Here is a 25,569-nt window from a genome sequence, read left to right as displayed (position 1 = left end):
CCCAGAGACGGAGCGCCCCCAGAACCTCACGCCCATCCCGGACCCACCCAGGGGACAGCCAGGCTACCAGGTCAGTAACCCACGTCCGTCAGCACAGACCCTCCCCTAGCCCCGCTGCACGCAGCCATGAGGAAACAGTCACCCGAGAGCCAAAAGAGCCCCCAACCGGACATGACCGCTACCCCGGGTTGAGCCCCCCAAGGAAGATGCCTCCGGGGAACCCCCCGACGCCCTAAGCGTGTCCCTACCCCCACCCCAATCACAACAGTGAAGGCGGGACCAAACAGATGGTTTTTGAAAGCAAGAACTTTAGAGAGTTTAGCTCCATCCAGTTCCATGAAAACCTTCTGGAAAACGTCAACGTTGTAGCTCAGGTCCGCAGGGTAGGCAAGGTTTAATGCATACATGAGTCCAAATAGCATTATCACAGCAAATGCTACATTATCCAAATTCTTCGCCACCCTGATGCCTGCAAGGACAACTCTTGTTCATCTGCTGAAGCTTGCTCTTTAAGGAGATAAATTCAAACAGTGGTGTCTTCAACAGTCTCACTGATGGCACGTTCTTCCATGTTAGTCATTTCATGCCAAGCAAGTAATATGACACTGTGGAAAGTCCGAAAAAAAAGAAAAAAAAAGACAAGTACATACCACATACTCCCGGATAAGCATGCCAGGGTCTTCACCCATGTAGATTTCACTGTGTGTTATACTTGTATAACTATGCATGTGACAAATAAAGAACCTTGAACCATGAACCTTGATACACACTCCCTTGACACACTCAGCATCAACATCTTCACACTGAAATGAAATGTATGTAATTAGCATCTTCATTCAGCTCTTGTCCTTCATTTAAGTTTTAATAGTGTACTTTACATGAATGTTTTTAAAGTAAAGGCACACAAATTAATAATAGATTTACTGGCAATTAATAATAAGTTGACAAAGTGAAGGTTAAAAAAACAAGCAGATATAAAAATACAAAATGAGAGAATTTATCATGGGAAACATGTCTGTGAAGGTTCTCAGTCATCCAGGTCATCGTAGTCAAAGGAGCTTGCAAAGAAAAGCGTCTGGACTTCTTTATGTAGCCGGCGTATCAGAGAAACTCAGGAGAGTTTTCTCCAAGCATGACATCCCAGTGTATTTCAGACCCAGCAACACGCTCAGACAGAAACTGGTTCACCCGAAAGACAAAACGCCAAAACACAAACTTAACAATGTGGTGTATGCTGTACAGTGCAGCGAGGAATGCTCAGACCTCTACATTGGAGAGACCAAACAGCCACTTCACAAGCGCATGGCACAACACAGAAGAGCCACCTCCACAGGACAAGACTCAGCAGTCCATCTGCATCTTAAGGACAAAGGACACTCTTTCGAGGATGCCAATGTTCACATTTTGGACAGAGAGGACAGATGGTTTGAAAGAGGAGTGAAAGAAGCCATCTATGTCCACTGTGAGCGACCATCTTTGAACAGAGGCGGGGGTTTACGACACCAACTCTCTGCCATCTATAATCCAGTTTTGAGATCCCTTCCCAGACGCCTTAACGCCCACTCACATCCTGGGCCATCTGACCTCAGGAATTTGCATGATAAGGTGGGGCCAGGTTTCACAATGAACACACCCGAAACTCTGGCTGATTGGGACCCACGCCCAGTTTCCCACCTTGGCTCAGGCGATTAGAGGATCATCAGGGGGTCCTTTTGTCCCTCTGTGGGGGGTCACTCCCACTAGGTTTATATCTGGGACTCTCCACCATTTGACCTTAGAACTGAAGAAGCTTCTCGGATGAGAGGTGAAACGTCTTCAAGCAACTTAAAGAAGTCCAGGCGCTTTTCTTTGCAAGCTCCTTTGACTATCATGGGAAACATTTGAAATCTTCCACAATTATAAAGTTTCATCCAAAGAGGATCATGTTAAGTGAATGTTGAGGCTTAATCACTTACATTATCCATTCATGCCACAATTCTTTTCAGTATTAGTCCAAGCTCTGCTCTTCTGTTGACCAACTTCACCAGGTTGTCCAGGTGGAGAGCCAGCTGAGCCACGAACTTTGTCTGAGGGGGGATGGTGGCAATTCTCTTAAACTCAGTGTTGATCTGAAAACATGAGCACAGAGAAATGAGCTTTAAATCAGAATCAGAATCAGAAAGGGTTTTATTGCCAAATGTTGAGCAGGTTTACAACATTAGGAAATTGCTGCGGTGCTTCAGTGCAAACATACTGTCATAAAAATATAAAAATAAGAATAAGAATTAAAAGTGCTAAGTGGATAGATATATACATGATATATACATGAGTGCAGGTGGTGATCAGTGCCAAACATGGAATGATGCAGTGAACACAGCGTAGGGTCATGTGTTAGTGGTGGGAACAGTCATACGGTTATTGTTCATGTGTCCGACAGCAGAGGGGAAGAAACTGTTCTTATGGCGAGAGGTTCTGGTGCGAATGGACCGGAGCCTCCTGCCTGAGGGGAGCAGGTCAAACAGACTGTGTCCAGGGTGAGAAGGGTCAGCTGAGATCCGAGCTGCACGCCGCAGTGTCCTGGAGGTGTACAGGTCCTGCAGAGATGGGAGTCTGCAGCCAATCATCTTCTCAGCAGAGCGCACAACACGCTGCAGTCTCTGTTTGTCCCTGATAGTGGCTCCAGCGTACCACACGGTGATGGAGGAGGTGAGGATGGACTCGATGATTGCAGTGTAGAATTGCATCATCGTCCGTGTTGGCAGGTTGAATTTCTTCAGCTGCCTCAGGAAGTACATCCTCTGCTGGGCTTTCTTAATGACGGAATTGATGGTGGGCTCCCACTTCAGGTCCTGGGTGATGGTGGTACCCAGGAAGCGGAATGAGTCCACAGAGGTGATGGGGGTGTCAGTCAGGATGATGGGGGGGAGTGGGGCTGTGTGCTTCCTGAAGTCCACAATAATCTCCACTGTCTTCTGGGCATTCAGCACCAGGTTGTTGTGGCTGCACCAGGACACCAGACGTTCAACCTCCCTCCTGTAGGCAGACTCATCCCCGTCCGAGATGAGTCCGATAACGGTGGTGTCATCTGCAAACTTGATTAGCTTGACAGACTGGTGGGTGGAGGTGCAGCAGTTGGTGTACAGGGAGAAGAGCAGAGGAGAAAGAACACAGCCCTGAGGGGAGCCGGTGCTGATGGTCCGGGAGTCCGAGACATTCTTTCCCAGCCTCACGTGCTGCTTCCTGTCCGTCAGGAAGTCAGTGATCCACCGGCAGATGGGATCAGGCACATTCATCTGGGAAAGCTTGCCTCGGAGATGGTCTGGAAGGATGGTGTTGAAGGCAGAGCTGAAGTCCACAAACAGGATCCTGGCGTAGGTTCCTGGGGAGTCCAGATGCTGCAGGATGAAGTGTAGGGCCATGTTGATGGCGTCATCTACAGACCTGTTGGCTCTGTATGCAAACTGCAGGGGGTCCAGGAGGGGGGCCGTGAGGGTCTTGAGATGGGAGAGAACTAGGCGCTCAAATGACTTCATGACCACAGATGTCAGAGCCACGGGTCTGTAGTCATTTAGTCCAGTGATCCTAGGTTTCTTGGGGACAGGGATTATGGTAGAGGACTTGAAGCAGGCAGGCACATGACATGCCTGCAGTGAGGAGTTGATAATGCCAGAAAACACTGGGGCCAGCTCGTTTGCAGTGTCTGAGGGTGGCAGGAGACACACCGTCTGGGCCGGGAGCTTTTCGAGCATTCAGACTCTTAAACTGCTTCCTCACATCTGCTTCATGAATATGAAGAGTTGTGGTGGGAGGAGGTGGTGTGAAATCCTCTTTTGTGTGGGGTGAGGAGGGGGGTGTTGCAGGTGAAGTGATTGAAGGTGGTGATGGCTCTATGGAGGGGGGAGAGGTGGGGGAATGAGTGTCCAAAGTGTCTCTATTGTTGGGGCCGTTGGAGGTGTGAAGGCTGCCTGATGACTCGTCAAAACGGCAGTAAAAGTCGTTAAGGGTGTTGGCCAAGAGCAAGTCGTCAGTGGAGTGGGGGGTTTTAGGCTTGTAGTTGGTGATATTCCTAAAACCTTTCCACACAGAGGCCGAGTCATTCTCTGAGATCTGCTGCTGCATCTTCTCAGAGTGCTGATGTTTAGCAATGTCCACTTCTTTAGTGAACCTGTACTTGGCCTCTCTGTAGCAGTCCCTGTCTCCGCTTCTGAACGCCTTTCTCTTTTCAAGCCACAGCTTTTTGAGTTTAGGAGTAAACCAGGGTTTGTCATTGTTATAACTCACCCTGGTGCGTGATGGCACAATGCTGTCCTCACAGAAGTGGATATAGGAGGTGACAGTGTCCGTAAACTCGTCCAAGCTGTTAGAAGCAGCCTTCAATGTGTCCCAGTCTGTGGTCTCCAAACACGTGCGAAGCTCCTCCACAGCCTCGTTGCTCCACAGTTTTTTGGTCCTCACGACAGGTTTGGAGAGCTTCAGCCTCTGTCTGTACGCAGGGATTAGGTGGATCATGACGTGGTCAGAAAGTCCGAGTGAAGCGCGGGGCACCGCACGATAGGCCCCGCTGATCGTGCTGTAACAGTGGTCTAATGTCCTCTCCTCTCTGGTCGGGCATTTAATATACTGCTTGTATTTGGGAAGCTCATGGCTCAGATTGGCTTTGTTAAAGTCCCCAAGAGCAATGATGAGAGAGTCCGGGAATGTCCGCTCCATGTGCAGTATCTGCTCCGCGAGTGCGCACTGAGCTGCCTGCGCATCCGCATCTGGCGGGATGTAAACAGCGGCCAGGATGAATGAAGCAAACTCCCGCGGAGAATAAAACGGTTTAATACCTGGAAGAAGGCTGCAGTCACTCATGCTGAAGAAATGGGCTGTCAAATAACAACTGTGCCTTAACCATTTTAGGCTAATACCACAAGAACACCGTGTATGAGGCAAACCTTACCTCATGGAAATCAAATAGATCAGGCCATCTTGCCATGAAAGCCTCCACCATTGGTGCATCACGAACAACTTCATGTCTTCATGTCTTCTGTATGAAAAAGTTTTCTGTTACTCTTTTTTATGTCCATGTGGTGGGCTTTGGCATGTCAATAGCTTTAAGAGTCCCTTTGTCTGCTACTTCTGAAACTGAGGTGAGGTTAAGAAACTCATTCCCAAACAAGGAATCCATAAACTGAAGTCTGAAACTGCCCTGAAGACAACACTGTCTCTTGACTTCAACGATGAGATCCTCAGTTGATTCAGGCGCTCCATTAGAGAGTGAGCCTTCGACAGGTTCCGTCAGCCAAAACAGTCTTTAGGACCATAGGACTCCCCATAGGACTCTGTAGGCAAAAAAGAATTACATATTCAGAAAGAATCCTTTCAGTTTAGTTTTCATAAAGCTACCCATACCCAATAGTCAAAGTTATAAAGATCAGACGTAAAAAAAGAATTTATCTAATGAAATACATGCCACTGAACCTATTACACTTATATGAACACCTTTTAATTCTATATGCCTTTTTAAAGTCACAATGTGGACTGATCCAATCTCATAGTCAACCAATGGATAAGTATCAAGGAATTCACAGAGTGAAATGAGAGTGAATATTCTTGTGGATACTGGGCTGAGCTCAAAAGCTCTGTCGTGCTCTCTGTACCAGCCACCAAGCTCTCTGACAATGTAGAATATGCTGTGATACAATGCAGATATGGTTTTTCAGTATTCTGGCAATCCACCTGCTGCCCTTTAGGCCAGTACCATTCCATTTCTATAAGTTATGCCCTTTAATGTCACACACTGTGCAAGGTTGACCTCTAGAATGTCAGGGAATATGTACCTAATGACTTAAGCTATTTCCTCTTTAAGTCTTTAACTCTTTAAATCCACTAGAAAGGCCGATACAGCTGAGCCCTCTAATTCAGAATTGCCAAGAGATGGGGAGTTTAAATGGTAAGCTATCATCATCTGATGTTTTGACTTCTGTAATCATAAAGGTAAAAATTCCACCATCACAAAAAACATTAATTTTAATTGAAAAAAGGTATTCCAGTCCAGAAGAGCATCAATGGTTTTTTAAAGTACCAATTTCCCCCTCATTTATACATAATGTTTTGAGAAGCAGCTCACATATGTTCTACACAAAGTAGAAAAAAAAAAGGGGGGGGGGGGGGGTCCTAATTTTTGTTAGGACGATGTTGGAAAATTCACAATACATCACTTAATAAGACATAGTCTGTTGAACAAACGTATCTCCTTGTAGATATCTGCTGTATTATTTGGGCTTGACCAATAGAATAGTCAAGTAAGTGACACTTCACCTAAAACAATGACTAAATGGAAAAATGATTTGGCATTTATGGGCACAGGTTCTTAAACCCACGTCTAAGGTGGCAGGATCCTTATTATAACTCGAGTGTGTGTCAGCAGCAAGAATTAAGGTATGGCACTGTGGGGCTCTCAGCTTCTTAAACTCTGACGGTTACAGCCGGACTAATTAGCCACTGTAGCCATAACTAGCACGAGTAACACAAACACTACTGCGCTCTCTCAGTGACGTTTTAACTTGGTAAGCCATCAAAAACGTCAGTGCTATCTGCAGAGATGGGCAGTAACGCGTTACTTTTTTCAAGTAACGAGTAAAGTAAGGGATTACTATTGCAAAAACAGTAATTAGATTACCGTTACTTCCCGTAGGAATGCTGCGTTACTGCGTTACTAAAACCGTGATTTTTTGCGAGAATGTCTCATTACAGTGAGTGCGCCATTCGTGACAACAGCTGTGTGCAGATCAACAATGGATCACATATCGAGTGCGGGAGAGAGTATGAGCGTGCAGCGTTTAAAGCGTGGAAGTACTGACCCTACTTTGAGTTTGATTCCATAAAATGTGACAAAAACATTAGTGTCCGCTGTGCGTGGGAAGAAAACTTCTTTTTACAGCGAAAAAAACCCCTAAACTTCCAAGCAAGTACCGAGTAGCTACGACGTAATGGGAAACTCACAGAGAAACTCGCGGATTCTTCCACTGACCGCGGCACACCTGCACCAGGGTAAACCTCCGCCTGCCCCACTCCTGCTTTACAGGTGAAAATAGAGCAACAGGACCGCTGAGTCTTTGACTTTATTTATTTTCTGCTGTGTTTTACTTGCATCTATTTGAAAGACTGTGTGTAAACACAAAAAATATTTTGTTTTATGTGCTGGAATGTGCAGAAAATAGGTTTCAATGTTAAACTAATTTATTCAAGTCAGAGAATGTTGCATATAATTAAATTTTTGCTTGATGCATAAAGTTAAAAGATTAAAACTAATAAAACAAGTTAAAAAAGATACTTTTCCATTTGATTACATTTTGTATGATGGATTATGCAGAAAAAGTAGAATTGGGCTGAAAGATCTGTCACTTTATCACCTATTCAGGTTGTAAATCGGGTTTTTTAAAAGTAACTAAGTAACTAAATAATTAATTACTTTTGAAAATAAGTAATCAGTAAAGTAACGGGATTACTTTTTGGGGGAAGTAATCAGTAATTAGTTACTGATTACTTTTTTCAAGTAACTTGACCAACACTGGCTATCTGTCACATGCATAAATTTCGACCGGCAACAGCTGCAATTTGTTACTATTTTTCAGTTTTAGCCACAAAGCTAATACCAACTTTAGCTAGCACTGTAAAAACAACATGTAGATGCATTACAGATCACTTTTTATATAGCATGCACTACAACAATTCTGTGAAAACGTACCCAACTAAAACAAATGTATTTAAATTACTTACCTTCTCAGTATGCCTGACTCAGTGCCAAAGGTTGCATGTGGCTAAACAGTCTTCCAGAATCTGGCGGTCAATCGCGCTCTCCTTAAATTATGTTGTTGTCTTATTGGATAAGACTCTAGGTCTTATTATCCAATCATATTTAGTTGTTGTCTTTGAATAAATTGCATCATTTCCGGTTGTGGTCAAACATGATTACAATGGTTTTAGTATTCTAATTTAGTCACTTTAAATCAATGCAAGAAAAATGAGTAGTCTCAGTATTGTTTATAATCAAGTAAATGGTACTTTATTTAATAATGTAAATAAGAGAAACATGAAAGGCTTGTGTAGCATTAACTAAATTCATTTGTGCAAATTCAAAAGCCTGCCAATTCCCTTTTTTTCAGTGTGGTTTTACGTGGCCCATCGACACAATTCAAAAACTGGTATGTAGTTTGAAGTCTTTCGACCCAAGTTGAAATGGAGACTCTGACATGCTGCATCTTGTAGCTGTGCCGTCTTAAATTGGTCATGTGATTTTGAGGCGCCGGCGGGTCAGCTAACTTGTGCTGATTACGGTGAGCCAGAGCCATAATGTTGTTGTGCACTGAACAGAACGGAATTGGTGAGTTTGAACTTTTAATTGACTGTTTGTATTGCTACCAGCTGACGCTAATTGGCTGCTGCTGGTCCAAACAATTTGATTTTGATTTTTGATTTGACTGATAGTTGTTGAATAACAAATGTTGTGAAGCTATATAATATGTATATAGCAGTTGAAATGTTTTAGTTAAATCCTTATTGGTACTGTTTGTTTATTTATTTATAAATTGTGTACACAGGAACAAGAATAACTTAATGTATTTAGCTTAACTGACTGACATTTTGTATTATTCTTGTGATTTCTTATTGGCCTTGTTTATTTAATGCAGGCCAGTTGAACCTTTTTGGGTATGGAAAAGGATGGCGAGCCAATGAACGGCTAGGAGCAGGACTCATTCTGCATTGAAGCTTCCACTGGACTGGTAGGAAGCTATCAACGACGACGCTCTGTCCCCATTTTCTGAATACACTGATTTCCACAATCATACACTCCATTTCCCCCGTTTATGGACAACAGCGCTTGGTATGGAAGCCCGTTTCCGCCACTAAATAAAAACAAAACAGCTAGTATCCATAACTCGAGATTTTGAGTTATTTTTCTCAAAATTTCGAGTTAGCTTTGCCAATCAAAAATATACGTGAATGAGGTCGCTTTCTTGTTACCCGGAAGCATATGGCGCAGAGGAACGCGCACTCAAAAACGGATCCCAACAAATTGGCGCTTTCGCGAGTACGTTTGCTAATAGTAACACCATGTGATTCAGCTAATAACACAGGGATTTCATCATTTGTGAAGCCTGTGAAGCCTGTATTAATTCATTAGCGCTTCATCAGTGTTACAAGTGGTATAACAGGTCAAAACTAGAAATCAAATAGATAAAGACACACAACCCTCAGGGATGCACAAAATCACCAGGGATGGTGCAGAAAGTGTTCGGTGCATGTGAACAGTGGCTTTAAAGCCTTGTGTTAGGGGTTAACATGTGAGTCATAGCACAGGTGGGATCTACTGTACGCTTTCCTTCTTACCATTAACAGGCTGTGTTTTTACAGGGACTGGGTGATGGACTGATAGGAAAGAGAGATGAAAGATCAAAGACACACAGAGAAAGAGAGAGTGTGTACCTGTGACTGTGCAACAAAGAGATTTGGAGAGTAAGATGCTATCATTTAGAAACCACAGTGCAGGGAAGAAAAACTTTGGCAGATGGTCGCTCAGCATCAGCCAGTCTGCACTCTTCCCTGTCAAATATCCCTCTCTCTGTCATACTGTCAGCATCCTCCTGTCTTCTCTCGAGTGCACACTTCTGATTGCATTGACTCATTTAAATCTGTGTAAGAAAAAAATGTGCAACATCCCATAGATAGATGTACATGTGTGCGCGTGTGCTCGCATGTTCTAATGAGTTATTTCTGTCTCATGTATTTTTCTTTCTAAATTCATGCAATGACTCAAACCTTCAGATAAAGCCGGCAGCATAAATACTGCCCATGTAAGGTGACCAAAAATCTACTTATAAATGTTTAAGTCTAAACAACAAACAGTAGGAAGAAGAGCTCAAATGAAAGACATAAAGTCCATGAGCTGGTAGCTGTTAGCCTGAGGCCGACAGCAGCAGAGAGAATAAAACTAAAGACGTGGTCACGGCTGAGAGTGAGTGTGTATAAAGGAGAGCTGTAACCTTGTCTCTATGGGCAGTTTTAATAAAATCATTTATCTCTGTTCTTGAGGATGATAGCGCTCTGTGAAAATTTCATTCCCAGCTGATAAATGTTTGTTTGCTGCAGCAGAAATTCTAAAGATTTTATGTTTAAAACAGAAATAGAAACGTGAGCTCAAAAGGTTTCTCATTTTTGATTCTATGTTGTATTATGTGACTCACCAAGTTCATCAAAACATCTGTTAACAACCCTGTTTGTTGAGACCTTTGCTGAAAACAAATTAAACAGCAGCAAAAACTTTGTCTTCCGAAATGCTCCAATCATAACTGTACCACCGTTTTATGTGACAACCCTGCAGGAAACAGCTGGCATTTTCGAAACAGGAAACGAGAAGTTGTCTTGTGTGATAATCCTCAGCACTTTCCTCGCCCACTGATCCACCTTGACCTCCTCTGTACCCTTTGCTTTCACTTTTGCTGATGTCACATGTACTACTGCTTTAATTGGGGCACATACTGAAACAAGTGACTTTTTCATCTTGAAAGAATAGTGTCCAATTCCGTGTTTGTCTCATTTAGGGATAAAAAAAAAACATAAATGCAAAAACACGAAGGCACCGTCTTGTTCTCAGGAAGCTTACTCATCGTCCCTGCGCATGACCTATAATTCTCTGCGTGCTTTCACAGGCAGGTACAGCTCGTTCCCCCACCCACTTTCTCTCACACAAAACACAGGAACAAGGACGCCACATGAAAGCAGAAACAGCAACAAAGTGCTTGACATAAAAAAGAAAAATTAAATAGAGTAAACTTAATAGAATGGAGCAGCCTTAAACTGACTTTTCAAAGCAGAGGTTGTTGGTTTGCTTCCAAGTATCGAGAGTACTGAGAAGACAGTGCCGTCTTTCACTGACAGCCTGCAGATACACATAAAGTTTGGCTTCATACATAGATATGGATTCACAGTCCTCGCAGACCCAGACTTACTTTGTCGTGCTTCTTTCTTCATCGCAGTCGGGGTCACATCTAAATGGATTCATCAGTAGGAAATGTTGACAAGAGGTGCTGGCTGCTGTGTGCAGCTTTGTGTAGGTGTGTGATTAGATATTCAAGTACAATACATCTACCTTAAATTCTGTTTCACACTCAGTAATAAGTGCTTAACCTCTGGTATCTTTATGTGTTTCTGCAGTACAAGTAGTTTTGTTCATGTTGCATAAGAGAAATGTCTTTATATGAAATGTTTCAGGACACACACGTCATCAAATGATTTACTTATCAGATAAAACTGATGTTCTTATTCGAGATTCAAATGAATGTGTGTTTGTTTTCTCAGCTTACTGACTGCCTAACGGGATTTAAGTTTGTTTTCAGTGTAAACGGGTCCTGAATCTGCTCATGTGTTTATACTTTGTAGGAGTTGAAGATTAGACTTGCCTGCTCACCAACTCTGCCCCTCTGACTTCAGCAGAAGTGTTAATCCTTCTGTTTTGATTTGGGTGACATCTTTGGTGTCAAGCTGTCATTTATCAAAGCCCCGATAAACAGATGGTATAATGGGTGTCAGTGTGACGCGACAGATAACAGTATGAGTCACAGAGAATCTGATCGCTCTCACACACTGACCCACAGGCAATAGTCCACACACACACTCGCACACACGCCTGTATTTGACTGCAGCACTACAGTTGCTCACTCGTTCATCTTGTGTTTACTCTGACATATTGTCCAAAATAATACCGTCTTTCCTAGTTCGTCCTTGGTCACTATGACAACTGCCCAGGTAGCCTGCTACGTAGCACTGTGTGACTGTTTTTAAATCGATGCAAATAAAAAGTGCAGTAAACGGAAAAATCCTAGATCAAATTTTAGTGCGACTGCTTGTCACGGGTAAAATAGCACCGGTTCACAGTTCTTCAAACTACTTGGCTGGTAGCTTGTTTCAAGCATCTTGGAGGACTCGACACATTTTGCTTTATTTGCTGTCGAGCCATCTGTTGCAGGAATACTTGCTTTTAATCACGTAGTTCTTTATGGCTGCATTTGTGGTTGTTGTAACTACCAGGAATGACATTTTGGTAGAATGGCATCAGAAATCTGGACGTCCTTGATGTGACTGTACAACTTCAATTCAAATCTATACACTTTGATGTATTGTTGCTACAGATTCTGCTATAAAGTGGTCCATTAACTGAAGCATCTGGAACAAGAAGACATGTTTGAAATCGTTATAATTACAAAGACAATGCCAGTCTTCCTCCTTTTACCTTCGTCCTTATCTCTTTTATTTTCATATTCACAGTCATCTCTCATTCTTGCCCTCTCTATCCAGTTTTGTCACCCTCCCCGAGCTCTCACTGCCTCTGTTCTCATCGCTTTTCATCTCTGTCCTTCTACCCTGTTTCGCTCTCTTCATCTCTGCACTCTGTTCTCCAGCTGCTCACTGAGCTGGGTGTTTATTTGACATATTGAACTGTTTTGAAGCCAATAACCTTTCTGTGTATCTTGGACAGTAAGTACTGTTCAAGCTTGCGCACACACACATTTTATCTATAGATCATCATGTTATTGGCCATTACCACATATAAGCATTATAAAATCTTAGTACACATTTTATAGATTACATGTAACCAACACAGTTGTGCACAGTGTGAAAACGTATACACATAATCTTTCAGCGGGCAGGACTTATTTTCTTCCATCTAAAATCTAATTTTCATTTCCTTATGTTCTTTGGCATCACATCTGAAATCAAAGGCAGGCCCGTAATAGGATCATATGGTGAAAATATAACCAAATAATTTTCCTGCATAAAATTTTATGCATTTAATCAACACTATAGACTAAGACATTACTAATAAAGTGTTACAGAGTGTGATTCCAGTTATATTAAAAAATTAAAAATAGTAATAGTAGTTAGTGATAATCACGTGTTCACTTATTCTTAATTTTTCCATGTGTTTATTTGTGTTAGAGGTGGACAGATATAGCCCAAGGTATATTCACTTTACCCCAGATGATTATGATGGTGATGACGACAACAATGATACCTCCAATGACTCTGGTGGTAGGCCTGCTGAATGCACTTTGTCATGGCCCAATAACATGAGAATATAGAATTCCTCTGTGCATTTTTGCCAAGTACATCTGTGGTCCTAAAGAATAGGGATATAGGGACCCATCACAGGGAGACAGTTTTTTAAATTACTGTGATTAGCAAGTCCATCTAACCTTTCCTGCAACATATCCAGGTCTGGGTTGTGGGGGCAGCCAAAGAGATGCCCAAACCTCTCTTTTCCTGGCTTTCGCTCCTCTAGCTATTCCCTGGGGACGCTGATGCATTAGTGATAGCGGAGAGATGTAAACTTTTCACCATGTCCTGGGTCAACACCAGAGTTTCCGTCTGGAAGGAGGTGCCCAAAACACCTCACCTAAGCAGTGCCTAGGAGTATCCTAATTAGATGCTTGTCCCATCACATCTGGATCCTTTTGGTATGGAGAAGCAACTCTGAGCAGCTCCCAAATGACAGAGCTTATGATCTCAAAGGGTGAGCCAACACACCAAAGAAGGACATTTCAAGTGCTTATAGCCACAGTCTTATTTTTTCAGTTACTACCACGGCTCCTGGCCAGCTCCTTCACCACCACAAAAGACCAGTACAACATGTGCATGTCTGTAGATGCCACAGCAATCTGTCTTCCAAGATAGTTAAAGCTTGGGATAGAAACTCCTCACTGACCTGGAGTGGGCACTCCATCCTTTTTCTCCTGACGACCTCCTAGCCTCACCTTTGGCAGAGCTAATTCTCATTCTTTAACATTCCTATTGTTTGGCTTCAACATGCTCCAGTGAGCGCTCCATGTCCCTGGTGGATGAAAACAAAAGCACTACATCATCTGTAAAGTGCAAAGAGATAATCCTTGGGCCACCAAACTGGAAATCTTCCATCGCTTGGCTACATGTTGACAATGTGTCCCTAAAAGTTATGAAGCCAGTGATCGTAGTCAGTAGGTAGTCCGGGCTGAGTCCAACTGACTTCAAGCCAAGTCAGAGCTGGCTAGTAAGCTAAATGACTGAAGCACTGTGTGAGATTATTTCTGGTTTCTCCGGTCTTCCTGTTTCCCATTCGGCCTTTTAAAGAGTGTTTGCACTGTTCTTCACCTCCTGTTGTTTTTTTTACCATTCCCGTTGTGGAGCAGTTTGCACTTTGACTTACGGCGAAATAAAAATATTTTTTACAACACAGCAAATGTATTAAGTCCTGCAGCATCTTCCTTTCTGGACTTTCACACTTACCTCAATAATAGGTGCTGTCAAAACTGCTTGCTGTTGGGCAAGGTCATTATTTAGCAAAGCAGATTTTGGTGATAAATTCAGCAACTACCCACAACATGAAACGCTAGCAGCACTGAGTAGTGGTAAATAAACTGTGTATAATTATCTCATTACTCGATGGTTTATTAGTGTATTTGTAAATCAGATTTTCACTGACAGGAGAATTTCCTAGAATTATCTTGACTTTGCTGCATATTTTAAAATGCAAAAGTGACTCAGGTTTGTTGTTTGGGGGGGGCGGGGCAACCGTGGGACTACCTGCTTTTTTTTTCAAGATTCTTTATTCATCACATGCATAGTTATACAAGTATAACACGCAGTGAAATGTGCAAAAGGGGGAGAGAAGAAGAACATTATATATTATATACATTAGGTGAATGTGCAGTAGTAGCATTGTATGAAGCAAGCAGGTGAATTCTGTACATTAAGTGAATTAAATAAGAACAGACAATCTGAACATTTTACAAAATAGACAATATGAACATATTTAAAATTAAGAAAAAATTTGAAAAGTACATTTTGCCAGTGGGTTTAGAGTGTCTAGAAGAGAGCCCTGTCTGACATACTCTGAGAGAGCCCTGCAGTATAATGTTTCAGTCATGAGACCCGAGTGACATGAATATATGAATCCTGCTTTAGGGTGCAGTACAAATGAGGCTTACAGGTTTGTCTTTATTTCAAAGACACAGTATTTGAATAGTGGGACAGTGTGTCTCTGGCCGTAGATGCATTAATGTCTTCGTTGACACCCAAGGGCACCGTGCCTGCTGTATATCATTACTGTTAAGATCTGCATAAATCTAAATAAAGCTCTAATTTGATCTCTCAGCAACCAACAGGTCCAAGTTCAGTCCTGACCTCTCCCTCTCTCCCTGGAGCTCATTTTCTGCTGCACATTTGCATAAATGAAGGATGATTTTGAATATGTGGCAAATATGCAAATAAGCCAATTATGATTGATCAGCTGATTGATTGGTGTTGTCTTTGCCAGTGCAACCTGTCTGCATGTGCTGATTTTTCTCTCTTTGCAAGTAGACCTTAAATTAGCACAGCAGACGCTTTTGATGGTAGATGTCTCTGATTGACAGGTGTGTATGTGTGGCCAGAGGTTCGCGATGGTAGAGGTCGCGTGCACATGCCCATACTCTCGTAAACCCATCGTTTGGATTCAATACGGGTGACAGATCAACAAAAAATAATAACTCAGAGGGGAAAAATAGAGTAGGAATAAGAAAATGTTGGTTTTAATCTTGTAAGCATGACAAACACACACGTGCAAGCTAGAGTTATTGAAAACCTGTCTCTCATACTAATGCATTCAATCTGCAGAGGCTTTTGATTCTTTCAAGGACACACCTGAACACACGCCCCCGCACAGGCACACACAATGCATACTCATACACACAGTGAAAACGCTCTCGCTCAGTTCAGAGGAGAAGCCAGGCCAGTGTCTAGTCCTGGCCTGACAGTGGAGGGAGGGCCACAGAGGTGAGTGGGAGTTGATTGAGTTTGCTCAGCTACAGCCCATGGGACTACAAACAATATTACAGGACTCACACTCTCCCCCACACACACACACCTGAAAAGCGGCCAGCTACTACACACTCAATTTAATCAGGGCTTATGTCTATGGAAGTGAGCATATGTGACTTCCTCTGTTTCCACGCCCCCCCCTACACCTGCCTCTCTGTCATTCTATCTGTCTATCAATGTATCGTTCTGTCTTTCTCACGGTTTGCTTCTTCTGCTTTCTGTCTGACTGCCTGTCTGCTTTGAGACATTTTACCTTTTTCACAGTTCGTATAGATCCACCTTTAAGAGATGACAAGGGATGTGGTTTTCAGAAAGCAAAAGCAAAGCCCATTAACTCATAGATTTAACAGGAAAAGGTGCTGTGTGCTGAGGCAGGGCTCTTAGATCTTGGGCTGGCATGTTATATACTCAACAACGAATTTAAAGGTTCTCAGACATGGCTTGCATTGTGATTTCTCTGCTGTGCTCAATGAGAGAGCAGACAGTACATAAATTGAGAAGAGTTTGGACAATCAGTAATAATTCTAAAATCAGGGAATGAAAGCATATTAGTAAAATGTCTGATATAACAAATATAACGTTAGAGGAATTTACAGGTCAGCCAGACTCACAGACTGAGTTTCTGGTTCTGATCTGCACATTTCTAGGTTTTATAGCTTTATGTGCAGCTAATTCCTGTCTCACCTGATCTTTTAAAACAGGCTGAAAAATAGACATCTGTACTTTTGTAGTTCTCATGAATCAAACTGGTTGTTGTTTGCATAGCTACTGTAGTTGGGGGGGGGGGGGGGGGGTGTCAAAGCTGATTTAACATATATGTTTTTATTTTTATTTCTAAGATATACATGGGACTGTGTGACAGTGTGTAAGGATATCTGCTGCTTGTCTGTGCTAACACATACTCTCTGGAGGAACAGAATTGCAGCATTCAGGTTACTTTTCCCAAAAGCCTCCAATTAACAGAATCAGAGAGATGACCTCTCCTTCCTCTTATCTGCCCCTCTCTTTTTTATCATACACACAACACTGATCATCAGTAAGTGTGACCACATTTCTAAAAGCAGAACTCTTGGCAGTATGCTGGTCTGAAGCATTCAAATGATTGTTACGATGACACAATCTTCCCAGAAGTGGCGCCTCAGCAAATTCACAGTCTGACTTGTACAATGGTCAGAGTAACTGCAAAAACCTAATGTCTGCCTCTAGGACTGTACAGTCCTCAGTCAGCATGTAAATGTTAAAGTTCCCAAGAGTGCAATAAGAGAAAGGCTGAACATGTAAAGCTTATTTGGAAGGGTTGCCAGGATTAAGATTAGGTTTGCAAAGTTACATCTGAACAAACACAAGACATGTGCAGCAGTATCTTTTGGACTGATGAGTCCAAAAAGTAGAGATGTTTGGCCATAATGCCCAGCACCACACTGGTACAATGTCCATTTCCATCAAGAGTGATGCACAGTGATGAAGCAGTGATGATTTGAGCTTGTTTTTCAGTCAAAGAGTGACTGCACTTTGTTATTCAGAGGAGTTAATGGTTAAAAACAACAAAATACTGTAGAGTCAGTTCTACCGACATCTGTCTAACTGCTAAATCGTGGCTGAAATTGAGTCAGGACAGTAAGTGAAAGCACAGCATCATCTACAGGGTGGGCCATTTATATGGATACACCGTAATAACAGAGGAATGGGTGGTGATATTAAAGTCCTGTTTGTGGCACATTAGTATATGTGAGGGGGCAAACTCCTCAAGATGGGTGGTGACCATGGTGGCCATTTAGAAGTCGGCCATCTTGGATACAACTTTTGTTTTTTCAATAGGAAGAGGGCCATGTGACACATCAGACTTATTGGTAATGTCACAAGAGAAACAATGGTGTGCTTAGTTTCAACGTAACTTTATTCTTTCATGAGTTATTTACAAGTTTCTCTTTGTTCACAGCCATTGACATGTCGAAGAGGTTAACACGTGAGGAGCGGATCAAAATTGTGTTGATATCTGGTGAACGCAGTAACCGGGTCATTGCACCAGATTTCAATGCAAGACACCCTATGAGACCACCCATCTCCCATGCTACAGTTAGCAAACTGCTTGCTAAGTTTCGTGAAACTGGTTCAGTGTTGGATTTGCCAAAATGTGGACGCAAGAAAACTGTCACTAATGAAGAAACATCAGTGGCTGTCCTAGCTTCATTCAGCAAGAGCCCACAGCGCAGCACTCGCCGCATGTCACGAGAGATTGGCATTAGTCGAACATCCCTTCAGTGGATATTAGCTACTCACAAATGGCACCCTTACAAACTCCAGCTACTGCAGCATCTCAACGAGGATGACCCAGATCAGCGCACAGAATTTGCAGAATGGGCAAAACCAAAATTGGAACAGGACCCTCAGTTCACGCAGAAGATTTTGTTCAGTGATGAGGCAAACTTTTATGTGAATGGTGTTAACAAACAAAACCACCGCTATTGGTCTGACACTAACCCACATTGGATGGATCCCTCCAAGACTGTTGGCACAACAAAAATGATGGTTTGGTGTGGTATATGGGGAACAACGATAGTGGGTCCATTCTTCATCAGTGGAAACCTCAAGGCCACTGGATATTTGAAATTGCTACATGATGATGTGTTTCCCTCTTTATGCACTGAAGCTGGCACGTTCCCTGAGTTTTTCCAGCAGGATGGTGCACCACCACATTATGGGTGCAGGTCCGAGCATTCCTAGATGAGCAGTTTCCTGGAAAGTGGATTGGTCGTCGTGGGCCAGTTGAATGGCCCAGGTCTCCCGATCTGACCCCCTTAGACTTTTATCTTTGGGGTCATCTGAAGGCAATTGTCTATGGTGTGAAGATACGAGATGTGCAACACCTGAAACTACGTATACTGGATTCCTGTGCTGGCATTTCTCCTGCGGTGTTGCTATCAGTGTGTGAAGAGTGGGAGAAGAGGGTTGCATTGACAATCCAACACTTCTTCTTGTACTTAGCGGGCGACCAGCAGCGGTGGTCTGCCGCACAACCAGTACGCTGCTGTAGGTGCCGCAGGTTCTCTTGCTTGACCAACGATTATCTTCCACGCTTTTTGATCTAAGGCGATGGTTCTTGCCTGCTCGAGGTCAAGTCGAAGGGCCTTAAAATCATCCTGGATTTGTTTCATCCATGTCTTCTTTGGTGCATTTCGATGCACCCTCCAATCGGTGGGGCGGGTCAACCAGAGTAGGCCATGGGGTAGCGGCTCGGGTCCATTCGACAAATGTGGCCAAACCAACGGAGTCAGCGGCGCTGGATTAGGTCGCCGATCGTCAGTTTGCTGCCGCAGCTGGTGAGGATGGTGTTATTCGAATGATGGTCGCAAAGGGAAACGCAGAGAACGCATCTAAGGCAACGCATTTGGAAAACTTCGAGCTTGCTCAGGTCGTGTTTGAGCATTGTCCACGTCTCCGCGCTGTAAAGTAGAATGGGCAGGATCAGGGTTCGGTAAAGGCGGATCATTGTCGCCAATGAGATGTTCTTCTTCTTCTTCCAGACACACCAGCACAGGGAAGCGAATGCTGCCGCCGCCTGCCCAGTTCTGGAGCTTATCTCCACTGATGATGCCACTTTCTTCTCCTCGATGAGGGACCCCAGATGACAATCCAACACAATGAGCAGCACATTGAACACATTTTATAAGTGGTCAGAAACTTGTAAATAACTCATGAAAGAATAAAGTTACGTTGAAACTAAGCACACCAATTGTTGTTCTTGTGACATTACCAATAAGTTTGATGTGTCACATGGCCCTCTTCCTATTGAAAAAACAAAAGTTGTATCTAAGATGGCCGACTTCTAAATAGCCACCATGGTCACCACCCATCTTGAGGAGTTTGCCCCCTCACATATACTAATGTACCACAAACAGGACTTTAATATCACCAACCATTCCCATCATAGCTGGACTGGCCATCGGGAATACTGGACTGGGGGCATCGGGATTTTTTGTTTTTATGGGCCGATCGATTTTTTTTATTTTTTTTTGGAAGGGTATAAATAATGAAAGGTGTTGGATTGGCCAATTGGTCATGATCGACTCTCGGCTGGACCAATTACAGCCGAGGAGGTCCCCCCTTGTTTAGCAATCTTATAGACGAACTAAAGAAAATGGAGGTGCAGAAAAAATTAGGGCCAAAAAGAAACAAGCCCTTCAGGCAGACGTTGCCAAATGTGTAAAAATAACTGAATTGTTTGGTGGTAGCTATGGCATAGCTTCCACAGATTTAGCAACATCAGCAAGTGGTGGAGGCCAGCAGGTGGATAAGGGAAAGGGGAGTCAAGAGGAGGAAAGACCCGAGGCGGCCGACGGTCATAGTGGCAGAGGAACTGAACTTCACATAAGAAGTTATGACCTGCTGTCTCTCTGTGTCAGATATAAACCAAGTTTAGTTGTAGTTTGTTTTCGTTGTGCTGACTTTTTACAGTCGCTTAGAATAACTGGTACTGCGTACTAGCTAGCATGACGGAGTTTATATACTGCTGGGCCAGGTGCTATGAAGTTACTGATAGTAAATTTTATTTTATGCTTAAGGTTAGTTTCTCAAACTCCTCAAAACCTTAACAAATTGTGCCAATCCTTACATGTTGCACCAGGCTGATTTATCATCAAAAGTGGAGAAATCTGTGACAGAGGAGACAGAAGAGCAGCAGAGAGAGATGGAGAGATGACTTCATGTCATCCACGAGGGACGCATTTGACATATGTTTCACATATTATAGCCCAACAAGTTACTTACAGCAATTTAAATACGAGCAATCAGTTTTTGGCAAATACCGGAAATCAGTTTTTGGCAGACAATCACTTTTTGGCACAACACCGGCTATTGCAGTTAATAATACAACAGCTTCTTGCCATTTTTTGTGTTTCTTTTTATCGCTGTGTAACTGAGTTCAATTGAAAGCCTGCATGCGCTAGTACCTCTTGCCACAAGTTCCCAGAATCCTTTGCGGTTTTACCCCTGAATGACGTCACATTTTTGGTGGGCCGGTCTCTAGTCAAAATGCCCAGGCCGATTTTTTGTCCCAGTCCAGCCCTGATTCCCATGTTATTACGGTGTATCCATATAAATGACCCACCCTGTACATCTACAACATAATGAATCTGTGAAATAAAAGCTACATCCTAATCAAAGTCCAGACTTAAACCCGGCGGAAATGTTGTGGAGAGACCTTAAGAGAGCTTGCGTAAAGTTTTCACAGCGCTGCATAGAGTCCTCTGAAAACCTTTTTTTTCCAAATTTGCATTTAAAAAGCTAAAGGCTCCATTTATAATTAATAAAAAACAAGGAGCCAAGAAAGATCATAATAAGACAGTGCGTTAGACTTTTTTGCTTATTTGTTTTCAGAATTAAAGTATTACTTTTTTCTGTGCTTGCCCAGTGCTTTCTCTGGAGTAAACCCGAGTGTTGGCAGATTCTCCTTTCCATCCACTTCCCTTCAGGAATATTATTGGCACGCACCTTCATCCCACACCCCCAGCTAACTCTTGAAGTATGCAGCAACAGTCCAGGGTTTTTTTTTCCCTCACCCACTCTTTGCTTCTTCCACCCTGCCAAACCCAGCCATGCTCTCCCTGTCTCTCTCTTTCAGTCATTCTCAGTCATCCCTCTCTCACTCACATATTCTCCCTCTCTCTCCATCTAAAGGTGAATGTTAGCGGTCACTGGCGGCAGATTTGCCCAGAAAATTGAATCAGCCAGCAGGTTGGGGGCCAGAGAGGCACAAGTGCCAAGCTGTACACTAATTTAATTCAGTGTGTGTGTGTGTGTGTGTGTGTGTGTGTGTGTGTGTGTGTGTGCGAGGTAGAGATTGTAGTTGCTCTGTGTGTTTGTCTATAGATACAGTATGTGCTTACGTGTCTGTACTACATATGCAGCATTGGATACAGATTTGTGTATCCTTCAGAGAGAGTTCACCTCTTCGTGGCTACTATAGCTGCATGTGTTCACAGTTCTGTTAAGTCTAAGCTGAGCTGATTGTTATGAGACTGGCATGTGTTGTATTTTTGCACTGTTCTAGTTACAGTATATCATGTAAATGTGATTTTTACATAATTGAAAAAAAGTCTGGTCCCTTCAGGTCTTCAGATAAGTAATAAAACATGAGATATTACCCGATGAGATTTTTTATTTAACAAAAACTAAGTAAAAGTAGTAGTAGCAGCCATGATACAAGATTTCTTACTGAAGAAAATGAATAGCATTGTAAATCCTATGTTTCGCTGATAATTTTCCACCAATGGTCATAAAATACCAGTCTATTTTGACTAATGTGGTTCTATAAACAGTGTATTTTACAGTCATTTTATTTTTGGGTAAAATCATTTAGTTATACTTGTCAGTACAACAAATAATCAGTCAGTCAGCAAAAACTTCCTTGTTTATGTATTATATTTCCAAAAGATAAACAAATAGGACTCAGTTGTTGTCTATGTGCAGTGTGTATCCATAGCAGCTTTTTTATCTTTTCACATTAGTGTAGGCTTATAACATTTATAACATTATAACATTCTTGGAAAAGAAAAGGTGTATTTGTTCCAAGCCTATCAAGTAACTCCCTCAACATATGAATCAGAGAGATTAAAAATCAAACATGGACCATTTCTAATTTTCTCAAATCAAATGGCCAGAAGACACACAAATTCCCATCTATGGATCGTGCTGACTTTGAATTTTCCACCTCCACTGTAAAGATTTGGGAAAACGGGAACTGGCATACATAGGACTAAAGCAAGCTGTAGGGAGGTAGTTTTTCAAGTCTTGCCATTTTGTAGATGCTTGCTGTCTGACATCATCACCCAGCAAATTCAGCCACACTCTGCTGTTGTTCTTACAACAATATATAAACAAGAATATAAAGATGATTGCAAGTCATTTTAGTTTGACTCTTCATTGGCCCTTACAAATGACAGTGCCAGTGGGCTCATTAATGGGAAATATGGTGGTTTGAAATAAACTTTAAAAATGTAACTTTTTAGGAATGCTAGCAAATTTTGAGGTTAAAAATATTTCGTGGTACCTACCCTACCCCACCCTCGCATCCCTCCCTCTGCTGTACATGTAAGCCTCTGTGTTTAGAGTTCCAATACTTAAAGATCACACTTTATATTGCTAGAAATGAGAAGCCTGCTGCTATTGCTTGCTACTGTGTGAAATGAAAATCAGCTGTTTGAAAAATTAATGAGAGTTTTGAATGGTAAATCTAAAATCAATAAGTTTGTAAACTGCCTTGGAGCTCAATTCCTCTTATTAGGTTTCTTGAGATTGTTTTGGTAATTACATAAGACTCATTTCAGTAGACTCAAATGAAGGGAAAGGAGAAGGATCAAGAGAGACAGAAACAAAGGCATTCTCCTCTGTTCTAAAGATAGACAACAAAATGTGAGGTCAAACAGAAACAACAGGTGACAGCAGCAGAGGAAAAATGACTTTTAAACCCACAAAGATGTGACAAGAGACAGAAAGACAGTGAGAAAGAGAGATAAACAGAGGTGCCTCTGGCTGTCAGGTGGACCAAAACAAACACTGGGTGCCATGTTGCCAAAGGGCCTGATTCAGCCAGACTGACACTAAATTAGACCCTCTACTGTCTCGTTCAAAGCAGCAAAACACCAACACAACATCCAGTGTGAACCTCTGCCTGTTTGTTTGAAAACAATTCTCCTTCTGTCTCTCCTTTTCTTTCTTCCCCTAGCTTGTGATTTCAAACTCGTCCTTCTCTTTGATTTCCCCCTCCATCCCCTCTCTCATTTCTTTCTCTTATTTCTTATCCTTTATTATTCTGTCTTTGCACCAACCCTACGTCCATCCATACAACCTTCCCTCCCATTGATTGCACTGCCCTCTTCACCCCATCTTTCTCATTCATAATTGAAAAGCATTAACTGCTGCCGAGGCCAAGCATTCGTTTAATTAGCTGACCAGCATGCTGAGACTCTGTCTTCTCTGTACTGCAAAACATACATTAAACTCCTGCTCAGAATATTCACAATATAGAGAACTGGACCTTAGTGCGTTTGAAGATGGGTTTGGTGTTTTAGAGTCTAATTTTTCCACTAAACCTCCATTCTTTCCCTTCTAATAGGAAGAGGATCTCATTTGTCTAACCCATATTTTGTATGTGTACAGAGGTTGTGTGTCATGGTCTCTGCTGCATATTGTACACTGTTGTTGTTTCCACCCAGTAAACATGGCTTCCTTGTAGCCTACAGGCACATGTGTGGTGCCACTGTGGTCAAAGTGGGCTGTCTTCTTATTTTGATTGTCTGTAAACCAGGACCCTTGTGGCTGATTACTTAGACTACATAAGGTACCCTCTGAAAGTCTATTAGAAGATGTCAGTGCAGAATTACAGACAATTCCTAATGCGACCTTCACTGAAACCATCCAGCTGATCTACACCAGGCAACAGTGATCCTTAAGATGCTGGGCTAAGGTCAAAATGAAGGCAGCACAGAGGGAAGTTAGCCAATTATCGGAACTGCAGAAAGGTGTGATGAAGAAAGGAGTGCCTTAAAAACACAGCAAGGTGTCTATTCCTGAGGCCTTGGAAACAAGCAAAGAGTCGTAGCCTTGGTTACCCACCTGAAGAAGTATACCAGAGAGATAGAAGTCAGCAGAATAAACCAGTTGTTCTCCGCTGAACCATCCATTGTGTACTCTCAGCAGCAAGGGAACAATATGAGAACAGCCTTGCCAAGATGGGAGACAGAGCAATACTGGGACACCATATGGGAGAGCTAACAGCAGATCATAGCAACCTGCTTGAACAGGATCCAGTAGCTATCACAGTGACATCCAAGAAAAAGGCATTAAGTGTTGGACAGTGTCAGGTCATGATATGATAGCTAATTGCATTCCATGAGTGTCTAGCAGCACAAATGAACCAGCTGCTTATGGATGGGATGGACCCAGAATATTTAACTGAAGGCTGGACAGTCCTCCCCCATAAGGGACTAGTCCCATCCAACTACTGGCCAATACCCTGCCCCAGCACTACATGGAAGCTCCTGAAAGGCATCGTAGTGGCTAAAATGAACAATACACGAGCAGGGCCCAGAAAGGAATTGGGAGAAACACTTGAGGGGCTAAACACCAGCTCCTGGTAGACAGAGCAGTCACTCCAGACTGGTGCACTGTCTGGACTGACTACAAGAAACCTATAACTCAATGCCTCACACATGGATCCTGGTATGCCTAGAACTTTATAAGACCAAAACAACCCTACGAGCCTTCATTGGGAATATGACCAATCAATTCAACACCACTAGGATCTACAGTAATGACATCAGAATGTAATTCAGACTGACGATATGTAATCGGATGGTAACAAAGACAGGGAAGGTAGTCAGAACCGAAGGGGCGGCACTACCACCACCACTACGCTAGGAAAAGCCACAACAGCTAAATACATGCAGAGTGTAAGCCAAGTGCTGAGGAGTCAGAAGAATGGGAAGCACAAAATGCTTAAAGGATAAAGACCGCCAAGTCTTTACAGATGAATGGATAGATACCTAATCTGGCCATTCATTAAGAATCTAAAATAAGAAGACATCTGATTATAAAGTTAGTCCAAAACTGATTTGATTAATTTGATGGACTGCAACTTAATGAACTCTCGTTTGAAATACCATTACCTTATATTACATTATTTGACATTAGTTTTTTTCTCAGCACAGTGTTTGA

The 25,569-nt window shown here is 42.6% G+C and overlaps 1 pseudogene; it reads right to left on the bottom strand.

Moving 5' to 3' along the window:
* Positions 1–21,451, bottom strand: part of LOC147324222 (uncharacterized) — a 51,311-nt pseudogene extending 29,860 nt beyond the window's left edge.
* Between the last annotated feature and the right edge of the window lie 4,118 nt (positions 21,452–25,569).

Source organism: Aulonocara sp. 'chitande type north' Nkhata Bay, linkage group LG7, assembly GCF_057382095.1.
Source record: "Aulonocara sp. 'chitande type north' Nkhata Bay isolate Kocher_YH1m ecotype deep benthic linkage group LG7, A_spYH_male_GT1.1, whole genome shotgun sequence".
In the NCBI taxonomy this organism is placed as follows: domain Eukaryota; kingdom Metazoa; phylum Chordata; class Actinopteri; order Cichliformes; family Cichlidae; genus Aulonocara; species Aulonocara sp. 'chitande type north' Nkhata Bay.
This window is presented reverse-complemented; position numbering and strand designations above follow the sequence as displayed.